This window comes from Pseudopipra pipra, chromosome 3 (genome assembly GCF_036250125.1).
Source record: "Pseudopipra pipra isolate bDixPip1 chromosome 3, bDixPip1.hap1, whole genome shotgun sequence".
NCBI lineage: Eukaryota > Metazoa > Chordata > Aves > Passeriformes > Pipridae > Pseudopipra > Pseudopipra pipra.
In genome coordinates, this window is record NC_087551.1 from 42,532,927 (window position 1) to 42,549,465 (window position 16,539).

The window sequence follows — 16,539 nt, forward strand, 5'->3', positions numbered from 1 at the left end:
GAGTTGTTCATCCAGCATGAGGCCAATAGGCTCCAGTTCCTTCTTCCATTACTGCACTGCCTTGGGTGAGCAGGAAAACTTGGGAAAAAGGCTTCATCAAGACTTAAAACAATAATGACTTCGACCAGCAGACTGTTTCCTCCAAAGCCCCTGAGAGAAGGGCAAGGAAGGGCTGTCCCATCCCTGGAAGAGATCGTGGTTCAAGCTGATTCTCAAGCACATCCTCATGTGATGTCCCTACTTTGCAGGGAAGAAACCTGTAAGACCACAACCAGTCCTGTTACATTGCTCTCCACACTCTTTCATAAAGGTTTCTGTATTGTGCCTTGCAACAGGACACAGGGAAAAGCAGCTCTGTAGGGATTGATTGGCCACTTCACTGCCCTGCATAATATACTGCTCCATGCAGGTTGTTGTGGAGCTCTTTCTCATCCTCCCTACAACTTGAAAAATAACATTGATAATAGATGAGTTTATTTTTTTTTTTATTTGAAACTCATCAAGTATTTACAGCATATGGAATGTTGGATGCAATAAAAATGCTTGCCTAGGTATTTCCTCTTTGCTTTCTGTTTTCCAGCAGCTTTATAGTGTTTGAACCCTATATTTCTTGGATTGGTATTTAACATTCCCCAAATACGACATTAACTCAAAACTCAAGGAAAAAAGCAAGCTACTGTTTTCACATGAGAGAAGGGGAATTAATATGGGTTTTTTCTCATAGTATGAAAGGGAGAGGTGATTTTTGACACTTCTAATATTGAAGAAGGAGTAGGCTGAAATTTAAAATTTAGCAGAACAATTTCAGTATTTCAGTGATGAACGCTTGATTTTTGTCTTAAAAACCTTTGGAAACCATGTTTTGTGCATGCCCAGTACATTTTTAGCAAAAGGTGTATTATGAACAAGTCTCACCTAAACTCCAAAGGGAAAGATAAGGTGTGTTGCTCATGCATGCGTGGAAAACTAGCTGTTTCATCAATAATTTATGGAGGGTCCATAAAGTACGCTGCAATGGTGTGCAGAAGTCCTGCCTGGCTCTCTGGTGTGCGCATGAAGCAGAAACTATGTGTGCAGCAGGCCAGAAGCACAGAGCTGTGCTGTCACTCAAAAATCAGAGTGCTGTAATGCTGTGCTTATTTTTCGATTGAAAACCATGCAGTTTTGAAATGCACTTTTTAAAGGGCTGACCCCATGCACACACTTCCCAATAAGACCTAATCCGGTAAAGTAGAACTTCAGGGGAGCACTGTTAAAGGCTGCAGTCCTTAAGCCAATGCTCTGTAAGAGCCTATGTCCCCCCTGGAGTGTAAGTCATGTTCAGCTTTTGATCAACATGGGAGTTGAACCTAGAAAGTCCCTGGGATTGGGAGTGTGGTACCATGTGGAGGCTCTTTGTTTAGCTAGTTAATTCTATTAAAACACACTACAGGATTATTAAGTTTGCAGAGCTTGATGCCCAAACTTAGTGATAGGAACTTTGCTCCTCAGGACCTACAACTTCACAATTATGTCTAAGAACCTGCAGATTTCCAAGTTCACTTTCTTGAGATCTTTCTCGAAGGATGCTTCAGCTGCCAAGCCAGGTGCCTGCCTGTCTTCCTGAATGCATAGGTACAGCCATATTCTGTCTATTTGCTCCACAGACTACATTGGCATCTTCCCATTGCAGTGCAAACTGGAAAGGTTCTTCAGCTGCAGAATGTGCTCATTCTTTCTGTGTATCAGCTTGTAAATTTACCTTTCCAACACGAGAGTGGTAAAATCATTAAATATGACATTAATCTTTGATAATAAATATTTTATAATTAATTACTAGTTTAAATTATCGTATATATTATTATTAAACCATTAATATTATCATATTAATAATATTATATTATTAGAATATATCACATACTATTGAGAGGCCACAAATATACGCTAACATTATGAATACCTCTTCTTGGAGACAGAAAACATAACCCATGAGTAGGTAGAAGAGCCACAATGCCCAGAAACAGTTCCTCAAGTTGTTTATCTTTGTCATCTGTCATAATTTTCTTTTCTATGTGGAAATGCATTCTGGTTTCTAGCATCTTTTCCTAAAATGCCCTATGAAGCCACTAGGAAATACAGTTACCTGTATTTACCTGTGCTAGGAAATACAATATCCTGCAGTTGCCAAGATGCATTGATTAGCGTTATCTGATTAGTCTCCAACCTGTCAATAACCTATGCTAAACCTTCTCATAAGATATTATCTCTTTTCTCCTTTTTTTTTTTTGTGGTAGTAACCTATAGGACAATTTTAATCCTACTGAAATGAGTAGTCCTTGCAAAGCAGTACAGGTTAGCAAAGTAAGTTTAAACTTGCACTCTGTTGCATTTCATCAGATACTAGACAGATTCATTTATGTTTTGGTTAAAAGCAGCCCCCTTGATCACATTTTTTAAGGCATTCAACTACTCTCCAGAGGGGAAAAAAAAGAGGCTGAAAAGGTTAAATTGTCTTCTGCATAGGGTGATTTGAATTGCTTAACGATCTGAAATGGAATCACATCTTCTCACAAGACAGAATAATGCTAGTCGTAGAGTGTGGCAGATGTCTGTTAGTCACCATTATATTAAGAGAGCTTACCCACTCTGTTCAATCAATACAAACATGAGACAGATCAGTTTCCAAATAGCTGCAGCAGAAGAAGTCTTTCAGAAGTCAAAATCTGATCATAAAAGGGGGCAATACTGAAAATGTGTAAGGGGACAGGGAAGAGAAGAGACAGACTATTTTCATTAACAAAAAGAATTGTTAATCTCCAAAGTACCTTCTGTTTGACATCTGCTACCACATAGGAGATAGTTTCTTTTTCCAAGCAGAGGCTGAAAGTCCAGCCATCAGAAAATAAGTGGGCTTTGCTCTTGAGGGTAATTGAACTGCTGCAGCAGTGAAGGAAATATACAAACACTTCCCAGCTCTCAGGATTTGGCCCATCAAGTGGCCCTTTCAGGACACGTCACTGGCTGCTGGCTCAGCACACTTAATTTCTATTCTGAGATGCACCACTGAGAACTACCAATTCCAGAAGATGAAGTCTCTAAATAGCTTGTAATGTTGTTAGAAATAGGATATTTAAAAGACATCTGGAAAAAAATGTTCATGAACCTCTGTCAGAAACAGCTTAGTTGCATGCCATTTTTTTTCCAAATATTCAGTCGTGATACGAAAGAGGAACATTTCCAAAGAATATTGTCAAAATAAAAATCAGACTTCTTGGTACTGAGAAATGCAGAAAACTATTAACCGAAATGAATTTTTGAAGCTCCCTCTATGTAATGCTGAAAATAATTTTACAAAAATGAAAAAATAATATAAATCAGCTTTTATGTCAGATTTATGTTCTCCTTTCGGTGTTTTTTCTTTTGTGTAGCTTAGATAGTTTGGTTAATGGCTGTTACTTTCATTCAGGTGGGTAAGCCCTGTCGAACTCCCTTGTTTTTTCATTGTTAGGTGACCTTGTTTTGTGTTGTGTTGATTACTTTTCCAGAGAAGCTTAAAATTTTTTTTAAAAAGCCTGTTCCAACTAATTTGAGAAAACATGAGAACATTCTTATGTGATGGAATCCTACTCTGAGCCTTTTTTTTGCAGGGAGATGATGTGGTCTGAGAGGCATTAAAGCAATGTTAGTGACCAGAGGCAGCAACTCAAGCCAGAGCACTGCTCTTCCATGTGTGCCGTGTCATTGCTACATGGTGGATCACTGAATGAATCACCACTGCAGAGGCCTGCCAGCAGTGCCCCAGCTATTGCATTGTCTTCTTCCTGACAGTACTAGCCTAGAGATTAAATCCAACATGAGCTATAAAGCCATTGTTTCTTGTTGTATCTCAGTTTATTGCAGAACATGATCATATGGTGTAGAGCTACTTGCTCTACACGGGGACTTCGTGGCAGCCCATTCCTGAGACCTTGGAACATTTTCTAGTGGCTTTGCTTGGGGATTACTCTTCGTAAATTGTCAGAGACTGCTTGTAGAGATCAATTCTGTCTTTGTACTTATTCTGTCACTGGTCAGACACTCAAGTTGTAGTTTGTCTGAAGACTTACCACTCTTTTTCAATCAGAGCGTCATCCAGCTACCAGAACTCTACAAAAATTGGGCAGAGCACATTGGCCTGGATTTGAACAGGCACTTGTTCCTACATCAGAGTATTAGCCTTCCCTGTTGTCTGTTTTCTCAAAAAAGGGACAAGAAAACACAACTTTTACATGTTCTTTTTAATATATATACTAAAAAAATCGTGCAAGGTGAGTACTGTTTTTCTGTAATTGTTTTCCTGGCAAAGCTGTGTATGCTGAAAGCAGCAGAATGTTCATGGTAATTCAGCTACCACTGTAAATCTGTCAGTGGTTCATGTGTCATGTCCTAGTCTGCTTAATTTCATGAAGTAAATGGAAAACCACAGTGGGTAAAGGCACTGGATTTTCACTAAATTCTGGAGGGATATTGATATTTGTCAGATACTTAATTATTACTCCCTCAAAGTTGCACTGTAACATGGAGTCTAGTATAAAAGAAAGTTAAAGAAGAGAAATTCTTCTTAAGGCCAGTTTAGTTATTGAAGCTTAAAATAGATATTTTGCAAAATAATCTAGCTGCATGCTATCAAATCATTCATTTGTACACTGCAGTACCCACTTAACTTTTCCTCACCTGGGCCACCTGTCTTTTCAAAGCACTTTACAAGTAAGATTGGTCCTGGAGGAGATTGCACAAGTAACATAAGGAAATATGGTGTTATTCTCCTGATTTACACAACATCTTCATCTTTCTTCATCTTCTCCATTTTATACAACTATTGTTTTTTCCTTTGGGAAGTCTGCTGTCACAGATGAGAGCTTCCTTTGCTGCCTGTACGCTGAGGACACACTGATTCCCTGCATTTCCCTTAAACACAGCCTGACTTGGTCTGTCTCCCATTTGGCCCACCTGTCTCATCAGGACCGGTAGGGGTTTTGTCCCTGATTTAATTAGCATATTTTATTTTAGGAGTCCTTTCATGCAGTGGCCTGCCGTTTCTCTTTGGTTTTAGGTTTTTTGGGTTTTGGTTGTTTGGTTTTTTTTAATTCTCTTCTCCTACATTCTCAAAATATAGAAAAGAAATTAAAAATTAATATCACTCCCTGGTATCTGTTTGGGAAGTAATGAGGAATTAGTAACTGACTGACTTAACTGACACAAAAATATCTTGTGGTTTTTTGAATTTATAGTAATTACTCTAAAAAAAAGGTTTCACGGCTTGATTTCCCCCTGGTCATCATTGTTAGTGGATTGCTACAATTGCAGAGGGAACATTCTCTTCTGAGTACAATTCCTTACCCATTAAAGAGGGAAAATCATGCTGCTCTGTAGACTCAGCCTTCCTTCACAATCTGTACTTTGGAACAGCTTGCCCTTCTCACAGGCATGGTCTGAATAGCCTCGGAGCCACCATGGTCCCTGAAGCTTCTCTCCTTCCTCCATCCCTGGCTAAATCTGTACCTGCCATTCCTGGGACTCTGTTTTCCTATGTTTTCCTACATAACCCATGTCATTGCCTTCCAGAAAGAAGGCAAAATCTAGTTCATGGTTTCTTCCCATCCTCAGTTACTGCTCCTAGGTGTCTCCTCTGAGCTCTCTCTTTCCCAAGAAAATTTCTCAACCGCTTTTGTATCCTGGATATCTTCAACCACTTTAACACCTATTGGCAAGCTGGTACCTCAGGAACACACTGACACTATTATACCCCCATCCCAAAACCAATTAGTCTTAGCAGTACTTAAAGACTGGTATGTCAATTACATTTCTCTGGAGTCTTGAATTTCTTAGTAAAGTAGGCATTTGCTTCAGGCAGATGCATTACAACTCAAACCAATTTTTTTAGTGTAGATTAATAATTTGATACAATTATTTTCCAAGGACACTTCTTAGGGTGATTTTTGAATGTTTAGTCATTTCATGGCCTTAAATGTACTGTATGATGAAAGTAGCTGAATTTATACTTTTAAGTAATCTTTGTTTAATTTCAACTCCTTTTTTCCAAGCAGAGACTCTACAAAGATGAGTAGAAGTCAAACCATCATCTGCTGGCTTTAACACTGTTCCCTTTCTTCTAGTTCAGTGAGTTCAGATCTCCTTGATCTTGAAATACACAAAAGCACACTGAAAGCTAAAAGAGAAACCTGAGCATTTAGCTGTCTTGGAAATGTACTTCCAAATATATATTCTGCAAGATTTATCTCGCAAAGCTTGTTAAGCAGATGCATTCAGTACTGGGCACCTTTTGTCTGGTGGTTTAAGTAAAGAGACATTGATTCCACTGAGAGAAAATAATAAGTAAAGACTACTAACAAAATAGCTGACTGTATATGTGTACTTCTTTAGGAATAAGGGCATATATTTGAATTTCTGTAATTGTGGAAAATCACAGAATCACATAACAGTTAAGGTTGGAAGGGACCTCTGGAGATCATCTAGTCCAAGCCCCCTTCCAAGGCAGGGTCACCTAGAGCAGGTTACACAAGAACATGTCCAGGTGGGTTTTGAATGTCTCCAGTCAGGTAGACTCCATGACCTCTGTGGGCAGCCTGTTCCAGTGCTGTTAAGTTCTTCCTCATGTTGAGTTGAAACTTCCTGTGTTTTAATTTGTGGCTGTTGATCCTTGTCCTGTTGCTGGACACCACCAAAAAGAGTCTGGCACCAATGTACCCATGTTTTAAGGACAGTTCATCTACTCCTTCATCACATAAACGTATTTATAATTTGCCACATCAATGAATGGTCGCTTGTTCACGAGCATATGTGTTTGCAGCAGGTACCAAGATCAATAAATAAGTTAGGCCAGATAATCTGAGGTGGGAACTATGATTCAATAATATTGCACCCTATTACTCTTACCTGGCTGTGATCTTCCCTGATCACATCAGGGAAGCCTCCATTTGTCAGTGCTTGCACTTGCAGTTTTTCCCCTCCTCTGCCTGTACACAGAATGGGAAACAGAACAAAAATGCAGGCTCACCAGACTCATAGGCTGCATCCCATGAGACATGGACAAGATCCACCTTATTGGTGCCCCTTTTTCCTTTACGAAGGCTCTGACATGTTCTTTAAGAAAGGCACTTCAGACAGCAGAGAGCCAGCTGCTGGCTGGATGAGCTGTTCTAGCAGTGACAGCCAGCTCAGAGTGACTGGATATATGCCCATCACATTAATTAAGAGATTAGTGCTGTCGCTGGGTGATGGGTATGTCAGGCTGCTTGATGGAGAGTGCCAGATGCCATGCTCAGATGCCACATGAATGTCCTGTCGCAAGACAGATGTTGGGCCACGTTGTTGCATCCTCCATCAGAAGCATCCCTCTCTGGCATGAGCATGGAGCCTCCTTTCCGTGAAGGCTTTTCTGGGCAGGATTTCAGATGTCTCCATAACTACCTTACTTTTTCTGCATTAACTCAGAAACAAAGCTTATTCCCTTGATCAACGCTGAATACAGAGTGCACCCATCCATCTCTTATTTCTTTCTCTTATTTCTGTTTTCATATTGATCTCTGCTACCACAAGAAAGTCTGTGAGATGTAGGTATGATATTATGAAGCTGGAAGTTACAGTGACATTTTTTCATCCCTGAGGGCATTCTCAGCAATCTGCAAATGCTAAAAAAGAATGACACCTTAGGAAAATCGGTTGATGTTTTAGTTCAGGTTATGACATACACTAAAAGGCCTATCATGATGAGTTTTCAGGACAAATCAATACCCAAAAATTCTTGTGAAAGAGATGGAGAAGGTTTACAGTGGGAATTGTGACCTGCAGGAGAGGAAGAGCAAGAGGGAAGGAAAGAAAATAAGAATGATAATGCTTAGGAATGTTCACAGACAGATATAACTACATCTTTCTGTCTAATGGTCTTGGTAGGCTTTATTTCCAATCCTTTTTCTAATTCTTTTTTGAGCTAACTTGTACTTTCAGCTTTCTCAACACCCTTTGCAGCATACTGTGACAATGAATTTCACAATTTAAGAATAGTTCGTGAAGTATTTCCTTTGGTTTTAACCTGCCACACAACCACTTAATTTGATATTCCCCAGTACTTGTACTATGAGAAACAGTCAACAATTATTCCTCATTTATTGTCTCTGTAGCATTCCTGAATTTATAGATACATGTTATTTAAAAAATGTTATTTTATATTATTTTGTACTTTTTCAAGTTTTACCATATCCTTTTAAACACTGATTAATCAAAACTGTATGAATTTTTACTAGGTGTGACTTGCAGACTTTGGCAATGAGTTATTGATGTTTTCTATTTTCTACTTCTTTCTTACTAGTTTTTAGCCTTCTCTTTTTCTATTTCATGGATGCTGAATAGTGAACTGATGTTTTCTGGAGCTAGTCAGAAAAAAATCCAGTTTCTCTTTCATGAATAATAGTTGCTGATTAGAACGTAATGAGGTGCAGAACTTTAGAATGAAGATGTTTTAATCTATTGAAAAGACAGAGACAAAAGTGTGGAAAAGGAAATAAGAATGCAAGCATTTCATAGGAAGAGAAATAATACAGACTTTTACTTCCTCAGCCCATCTTCAGAAAGAAGAGGTTGCTGGATGAGAGGAAGCTACAGAGAACCAAGTTGCAGTGAGAGATAAGAGATGGCCAAGGTGTGGATCATACAACCTCTCTTTTCAGAATTGGGTGAAGGAGGCATCAACAAGTAATAATAGCATTTAGTGTAATTCCTGATGAGGATAAAGAGTAATCGAAATGCTGCAATTGGAAAAGTGATGGCATTTCAGTAGTGACAGGAGAAGATGAAAAGACGAGAGAAGAAATGATGTGGCGTGCAACTGCACCAGGGACCAGTTGTCAGAGGGTCCAGATGCAAGCTAGGAAGATGGGGGAAGCAAGGGGTGAATTTCAGCAGCCGGTGGGATAAACAGCCTCATTTCGATTAATCCCTGATGTCTGAGTGCTGCAGGGCACAATACCACTAATGATGAATGCGAAATGAGCAGACAAGTCCCAAGTTTCCTTTCTCTTGTTTTTTAAATTGTGAAAAGATGAAAATAATTATTTTGATTAGAATTTCCCTCTGTTTATTGTCAGTAAGGTTTTTTACATGTAATATAGTATCTCTGTTAATAAATTGCATACAAATTCAGAGCCATTACTGCCTTAAGAGGCTTCTGGCAGTTCTGTCTTACTTAGAACATTTCATGTGAAAATTCATATGCTCCAAAGCATTATTACTCTTTATTGCACTTAGGGGATCATGGTGCACACATGTTTGCTTTATACTATCTGAATAGTTTAATCGTTTCAGTCCCTTACAAGGAGATAACCATTGGCCAAAGTGATATTTATACTTCTCTGTTCACCCCAAGAAAGTCTAAATTCACTTGTTTTATCCTTATTACTTTAGGAAAAATTGTTACTAGACAGGATGAAGGCTAGACAGTTTTTCTCTATTTAGTTATAAATCTGATTTTTCCTCATTTATTATTTTTAATCGACTAATTGATTTGGCTTCAGTTAGTTGCTCTTGGTTACTTGGAGGTCTAAGGAAAAAAAAAAAATCTTGAAAGCCTGAAGAAAAATGAACAGTTTTACAGAACAGGGGTTTTATTCCAGCTATCTTTGCTTTAAAATAATTGTTTAGCATAATGTAGCAATTTTCAGAATGGTCAAGTCAGTGAATTACAAAAGAAATATTCAAGAAATGTGATAAATGTACTCATTATCAGACTTAAAAAGCATATTAAAAGCAGACCGAAATGGGGTAGAGAAACCAGCACTGAAGAAAATAATAGCAGCTTTGGAAACTGGTTCATTCTGTCCCCTTTTATGAACAGGTCAGAGTGGAAAGAGGCAGCTTCTTCCAAACAAAAGCAAACACCACACTGTTATCTAGAAAAATACGCAGAATTACAGCAGCTTTCCCCAGGGTTTGGAGAGTATGTGACTTGTCCCACTGCTTCACTAGAGGTCTCACATAGAGATAATGAATGGCCCTTACAGTCCCCTGGTGATATCCCCTGGGCATCAGGGACAGAAAATCTCAGAAGAGGAAAACTTATTGTGCCTTGCTGACAATTTTCTCCTTTTCCTCTGGTGGAAACAGCAAAGATAACTCAGTGGATCTTGTCCCTAAGCATTGAGAAACATCAGTCTGCACCAGGGTAGCAGTCCACATGGCTGGCCGTGGCTGGGAGCTTCTCCTCAGGCTTCAGCAGAGCTCCACACAGGAGAGGTGTACCTGGCTGGTGTGTGGTCACCTCTGACAGGCTTGAGGCCACACAGGCTATCCAAAAGAGATGTTGGGTACAGGCAAAGGCATCCAGCAAACCTGAGTGTTTTTGCTTCCTGTTCAGAGTGCCCTGTCACCCTACCAGAGGGGACATCTTCAGGGCAAGACATATATATGTGTATATATATACATATATGTATATAAATATATATATATGGATATATATGGCCAATATATCTATGTCTATGATTGTTGAGTCTGATCTAGAAACCTGGCTAGCTTCCATATTTAACTGATGTTATAGATAAACATTTCTGATACCTTGTAACACTATTTGCACACACACTATTACAAATGGCGGTGAAAGAGCAGAAGTCTGCCTCCATCTTCTCCAGTACCTTGGGTCAGACTCTGTGTCCAGACCAAGGGGCTGTTACCACTTACAGAAGCCCCACTACATGAACTGATACCCTGGAGAAATTATGAAGTCTCTTGGGCCTCCATGAATTGGAGTGCATAAAATAAAATGCTAGGGAAAATCTGAAGTTCAAGGCTTTCTTTCCCTTAAGACACTTCTGTTTCCACTTCACTTGTTATTTGAATCATGCCTTGACTACTTTTAAAATCACCTCTTGCGCAGCAACCTTGTCTCATATTCTGATTTCAGTCATCTTCTAAGGCAACTAAAAGCTAGTGGCTGCTGTTTCAGGAACAACCCTGATTGCTGTCCCCGATAGTAAGGAGTTTGTCTTTTTTTTCCAGATGGATGCACTTGGAAAGCACAGCACACTTACATAAAATAGTTATTATATTCAAAAGAGTAGCTCTCTGAAGTAGTCATGTCAAAGACTTAATCAGCATAAGAAATCATATCATCTCGAGTTGCTATTCAGTGTGGCAAAAGTTTCTTCTAGACCAACCCTGGACAAAAATGTCAAATCAGAGAAGGGTTGCATTAATTTTATTTGGCAGTTCTCTGCAGAACATAAGGAGGTAGACCTCTGGTCTATATTTATTTTATTGGAAGAAGTAGGAAGCTCGTCACAGATCAAAGTCTTCCAGCTGCTCTCCTGGGAGGGCACCACTTCTTCTGCTGGGTCTATGGAGCTCTAAGAGCACCAGGCATACAAGTAAGAATAAATAATATATAATAATTACTTGTGATTACTTTCAGTGTTCATCTGTTTGGATGGTATAAGCTAAACTTTCAGTTGTCATCAGACAGTAAGCAGAGTGTTATTTAAAAGTGCCTGCTGGAAACAGCTGCCAAATCATATATATACCCATTTCCCATAAAATGTGATTTCCCCATACCCATATTTCACAGAAATATGCCAATTTCTTTCCCATGTTCAATAGGGGACAGTCATAAATTGCTTGGTTTTGTTTTGTTTTGATAATTTAATTTAGATTGCATTGTTCTTATTCACATAATTTTGACTTGTTAAAATATTAATACTATGCTACATAGAATGTTATATTTTTCAGTACATGGACTAAATATATTTATATTATGTGTTTACACTTTAAATGTTTCAGTAGAATCAGAATAAAGTATTTAACATATAAATTAATTTAAATTCAGAATTTAAGTTTTTATTATTTCAAGTGAATCTCATTTTTGAGTACAAAATGCAACCTCTTTTTGCAACGTTTTATTGCCCACAAAAAGATGCTGAAGATCTGGTCAAATTTTTATCATTCATCCTTTCCGCAGATATTGGGAGCTTGCTGAAAAACTGCTTCTTCTGAACTAACTCTTTACATTTAGGAACCTCATCTGGTGAGGAGCCTTTGCCTGCATCTGAGAGGCCCCTTTTAGGCTGAAGCCACTTATAGTAACAAAAACTGTTATTATTTTTTAATAATTTGTTCATTACAGATCCCTTTGACTTTCATGTCTGTCATTTCAGAGACTGGGCTCAGACACATCTAATAACAGAGAAGCACAATCCCATACCCCTACAGCTATCTGTTTCCCTCTCTAATATTGATGATATTTTCCACATTCCAAAAGTTATGCCACAGAATAAAATATCAGGTTTCCAGTTCCCTGTATCCCCTATACCATCTCTGTTAGTCCAGCTATTTTTAAAATGACTTCCACTTCTATTCGATTTCAGATTTGACTGCAACTAGACCCTTTCTTTCCTACTCTTTTCTATGCCTATAATTGAAAATCAGAACTCACTTCTTTGCTCAACTCCAAGAATGCTGAAGCCTGAAACAATGGAAATTAAACTGCGGATAAATTTCCGTATATGGTCATCCTATTTAACAGGGATTCAGCTTTTTAATAATCCATAGTGTGATTAGAGAATTAAAGAGCAAGGAAAATCTGAAAAAGAAAAAAAAAGATAAGGACCAATTACCAAAATGAAACAAACTAATGCACCCTAAGATGAATGATGCTTACTTAAAAATGATACTTTATTGAATCAGGCAGAACTTGACCTATATTGGAAACAGAAGAAATTATAGTGATTATGCTGGGATAATGTCAGAAAGCAGCTTGGCTGCGTTATTAAGCTTGAATGAATCAGCTGCTGCTATAAAATGCATCGCTAAACAGACAAGGACAGTAACAAATTATACAAAGGAAAGTGAGGGAGTTGAGGCCATTTTGTCACTGTACTGTCAGTGTGCAAGCATTGATCATCCATTTTGCTGAGGACAGCCCAAGGAGGTGGGGAAATACCTGTATTCTCAGGAAACTAAATCAAGCCTTGGCGCAAGGACAGCATGGAAGGATCGTATCTGACCATGTTGAAACCCAGGTGGCAGCTCATCAATCAATACATTTAACGGGATACTGTAGCTGGATCAAGGTCCTTTGGGAAGAGGCAAGTTCTTTTCACCTGCAGGAATGGTCTCGTGTTGTGCCTGTTTGCCATCTTGCCATTTCTAACAAGGCAAACAGTTGAATGCAGGCATTGTTTGTTAAAGATGATGAGAATACAAATATACTCATAACAAAAAAAATATAGTCCCATAAAATGCCAGGGTGAGAAGGACAATTACAAATGAAGATTAATTCAGTCTTGGTTATGCCTTTCTTACCTCTGCAATGCTAGTGGAGCTGCTCAGTTGTGAGTAAAGTTAGTTTTTAAGCCAATAGAAATGAATATTCCCTTGCAGGCCATAGCAGGAACATGCATGCCACTGTCATTTATGCATTTTAAAAGTTAGTACGCTCAGGACCAAGAGATGCTAAACAATAAACAATGATGGAAGAACATACCCCAGGTCACCTTCTGCTTCTAAAAGACAGATACAAATTATAACTAGTGCATGGAGGATTTAATGTGCCAATGTGCATGAAGGGGCAGCAGTGACCTGATGCTACCTTGGAACAGAAGATGGTTGAATGATACAAACTGATCTTCTAATTGCCAAGATGAGGCTGCGCATCAGCATAAAAAATAACTTGTTATTAATGGATCATATTTTTTCAGTGAGAGGTCTTTTGGACATACAATACATTATAACGACAGATGTTAATATTTAGCAGTAGAACTTGAGGCTGGTCTTGAAGCTTTCAACTGCAGAAATTTCCCTGGTGCTAATTTTTGCTGGAGGGTTAAGAACAGCCTATGGAATTCACACAGGAATTTTTAGACCTTTATTGTGTTTTCATAAGCTACAGGCTCATTCCCCTCTGTTAGTGCGTCTCTCATGGGCTTGATTCACAATCTGTAATTTCCTTATGGTGCTGAACTTTAAGACATTGGTTTCTTTCACAACTTAATCAGGGTCCTTTGAAAAAAAAAACAAACAGTACAAATATTAGCCAATGTTTTCAAACTAACTTATGTACTAAATGTAGATATATTCACACAGATTTTTTTATTAGGAAAAACAATTAAAAAAATGAAATAAAAGAATTTCATTTTTCTATAGACCAAGGTGAAATCCTGGGATTTGGTGGATTTTGGGTGGTTGTTTGTTTGTTTGGTGTTTTAAGAAAGAAATTTAAGAAAGAAATTTAATTTTTGTCAATTTTTTTGTTTCAAAATCTTTAAAATATTTCCACCCAATTTTCACTGTTATCTTACTCAAACCATGGATAGTGTTTCAACATAGGGAAATTCTCTAAACATAAGAGAAATATGCTGTAATTGGAAAAATAGGAATTGGAAAATGTGTTGACATTTTTTTAATCACTTCAAAAATTTTTGATGGTAAAAAGAAGTGTCAGAACTGACACTTTGCTGCAAAAGGTTTTAGCTTGAATGAATCAGCATTATTCCATAGGAAACTAGCTTGATGAAAAATACCTTGATGGTCCAAAGCTCCATTCAAAGCTGACGATTATGCATCACAGTTGTCATCCACTGTAATTCTTTGATGCAAAAGGGTTATCTTCAACCAAGGGTAAATTTGGTCTCAGAACTCTTTAGGAGAGTTTACTTCCATGTAGTCCTTTACCTAAATGCATACATTTTCACTGATAAAAAACTGTCTAAGGAACTCCATTATATGTTAGAAATACATTTTTATTATTTAATTCCAGCAAGCATAATCTGTATCAACTAATTTGGGGGTGGGGATGTGTTGAAATCTGATCTTTTCAGTCTCATCCCAATTTGGCTTTTTGATTTTAAGTTTAACAGAAATTCTCTGGCTCTATGATTCCTTCAGCTGTATGTAATTTAAGAGAAACCAATTTAGAAATTAGATGCATGAATTACTCAGCAGTGGCCAGAAAAGAACCTTCCTTTTTGTACTTGGCTGAGTCCAAATTTCTCTTCTAAGTGCTATACTATTAATTCTACTTTGAGGTGAATTAGATCAGTTTTTAGAAAATACCAGGAGTTTTCAGTGGAAACATTCCAATTGAAAAAACCTGGTTTTTTAATGATTTTAGGTTGATCCAAATTTGGACCGATCAGGTACTCTGCTCTGTGAAGTGCTAGGCTTGAGGGTGATCCCTCTTCTGATGCAAAATGTCCCTGGGATCACACCAGCATGCAGGGAGACAAATCATAACAAACCTGGCCTCTGGAGAGAAAGGAGGCAATTGGGAATCACAATCAGAGCTGCTCCTTCCACTGACTATGGCACATTCAGGATTCTATCCTTGTTTATAAAACCAGAAACACAACGCGATTTTTCTGTTCCTTGGGTAACTGCTGAGGTTAGTTTATGTACATTTACTAAACATTTAGACTTCCCCAGTGGAACAACTGTTACAGCTCAATGTTTTATAAAAACAACACATAAGGGTTGTTGCAAGGTAACATAATCTTCAACAAGGACACTATTTTAAGAAAAACAATTCATTTAATATTTTTGATCTCAAAATCAAGAAGAAAATTACTTTTATTTAGCACTTCAGTGGGCTTTACAGATATTTTTCTCGATAATATATCTGAAAGTGGAACATTTAAAACTCACTAACCAGAACTTTTCCTGTATTGACATTTTTGTTCATCTCTTTGAAAGGTACACATGTGGCATACTGTGAAGTGTTAAGTCGAAACCACAGTGGAAGTCATAGTCTGTGATACTCTCTAGTGCTTTACTCAAGAATGTGTGGGAAAGAGTGTTTTCCATATCCTGTAAGCAAACAGACCAGTGTTGTCCTTGGGTTACAATGAAATTAGTTTCATCAGCTGCAGATGTGGCCTGCTGTTTTGAATGCTGGTAAGGAGAGTGAGCTCTGCATCTCTGACTGCACACCCTTATTGTTTCTTAGCTGGCCACCTCCCTGTCTATATCCAAAAAGCATGTTAAAGCACCAAAGTTATTCAGTGTAGAGTAAGCAAAAAGGATGTCTTTCAGTCATTTTTAAGATTAGAAAACTCTTCCGCCCTTCAAGATGCATACAGAGGCAAAGATGATTTCACCTCAGTTTGATCTTAGGCATATTTGATGTCTCTGTCAAAAGTGCCTGTCCTATTCCATTACTTTGCTTCTTCAGCTTCACCCTTAACTCTGCACATTCGAGAACATGGAGGAAAAACGCAGTTCACTAGGTCTTTTAAGTTCTTTGCTTCTAAGCTATTTTGAGGACTGTAAGTTGGTGAAGAAAACTGATCGTGCTAACCTATAGATCAATGTTTTTTTATTTGGAGAACCAAGAAAAGGTGTTCACACCAGAAGCCTCTGAAAAAAACCACCCCTGCAACAATTGTTTGGCATCTGTCTGACAAGACGCTGATATGATGAATGGACGAAAGGCATTACAGCACGAGGTGCACACCAGGTAGATTTGTATTGCATAACTTGGAGCTGTTTGTCAATAGTTTCCTGCATGACAGAGATAGTGCTGGA

General features: G+C 38.2%; 1 long non-coding RNA gene across 1 annotated transcript; it reads right to left on the minus strand.

The window, feature by feature from the left end:
* Positions 1-13,862: 13,862 nt before the first annotated feature.
* On the minus strand, positions 13,863-14,739 carry LOC135411387 (uncharacterized). The gene is made up of 2 exons (XR_010429134.1): positions 14,541-14,739; positions 13,863-14,019 (listed from the first exon to the last, which is right to left on the minus strand). It is a non-coding gene; the product is annotated as an uncharacterized LOC135411387 (long non-coding RNA).
* Positions 14,740-16,539: the final 1,800 nt, after the last annotated feature.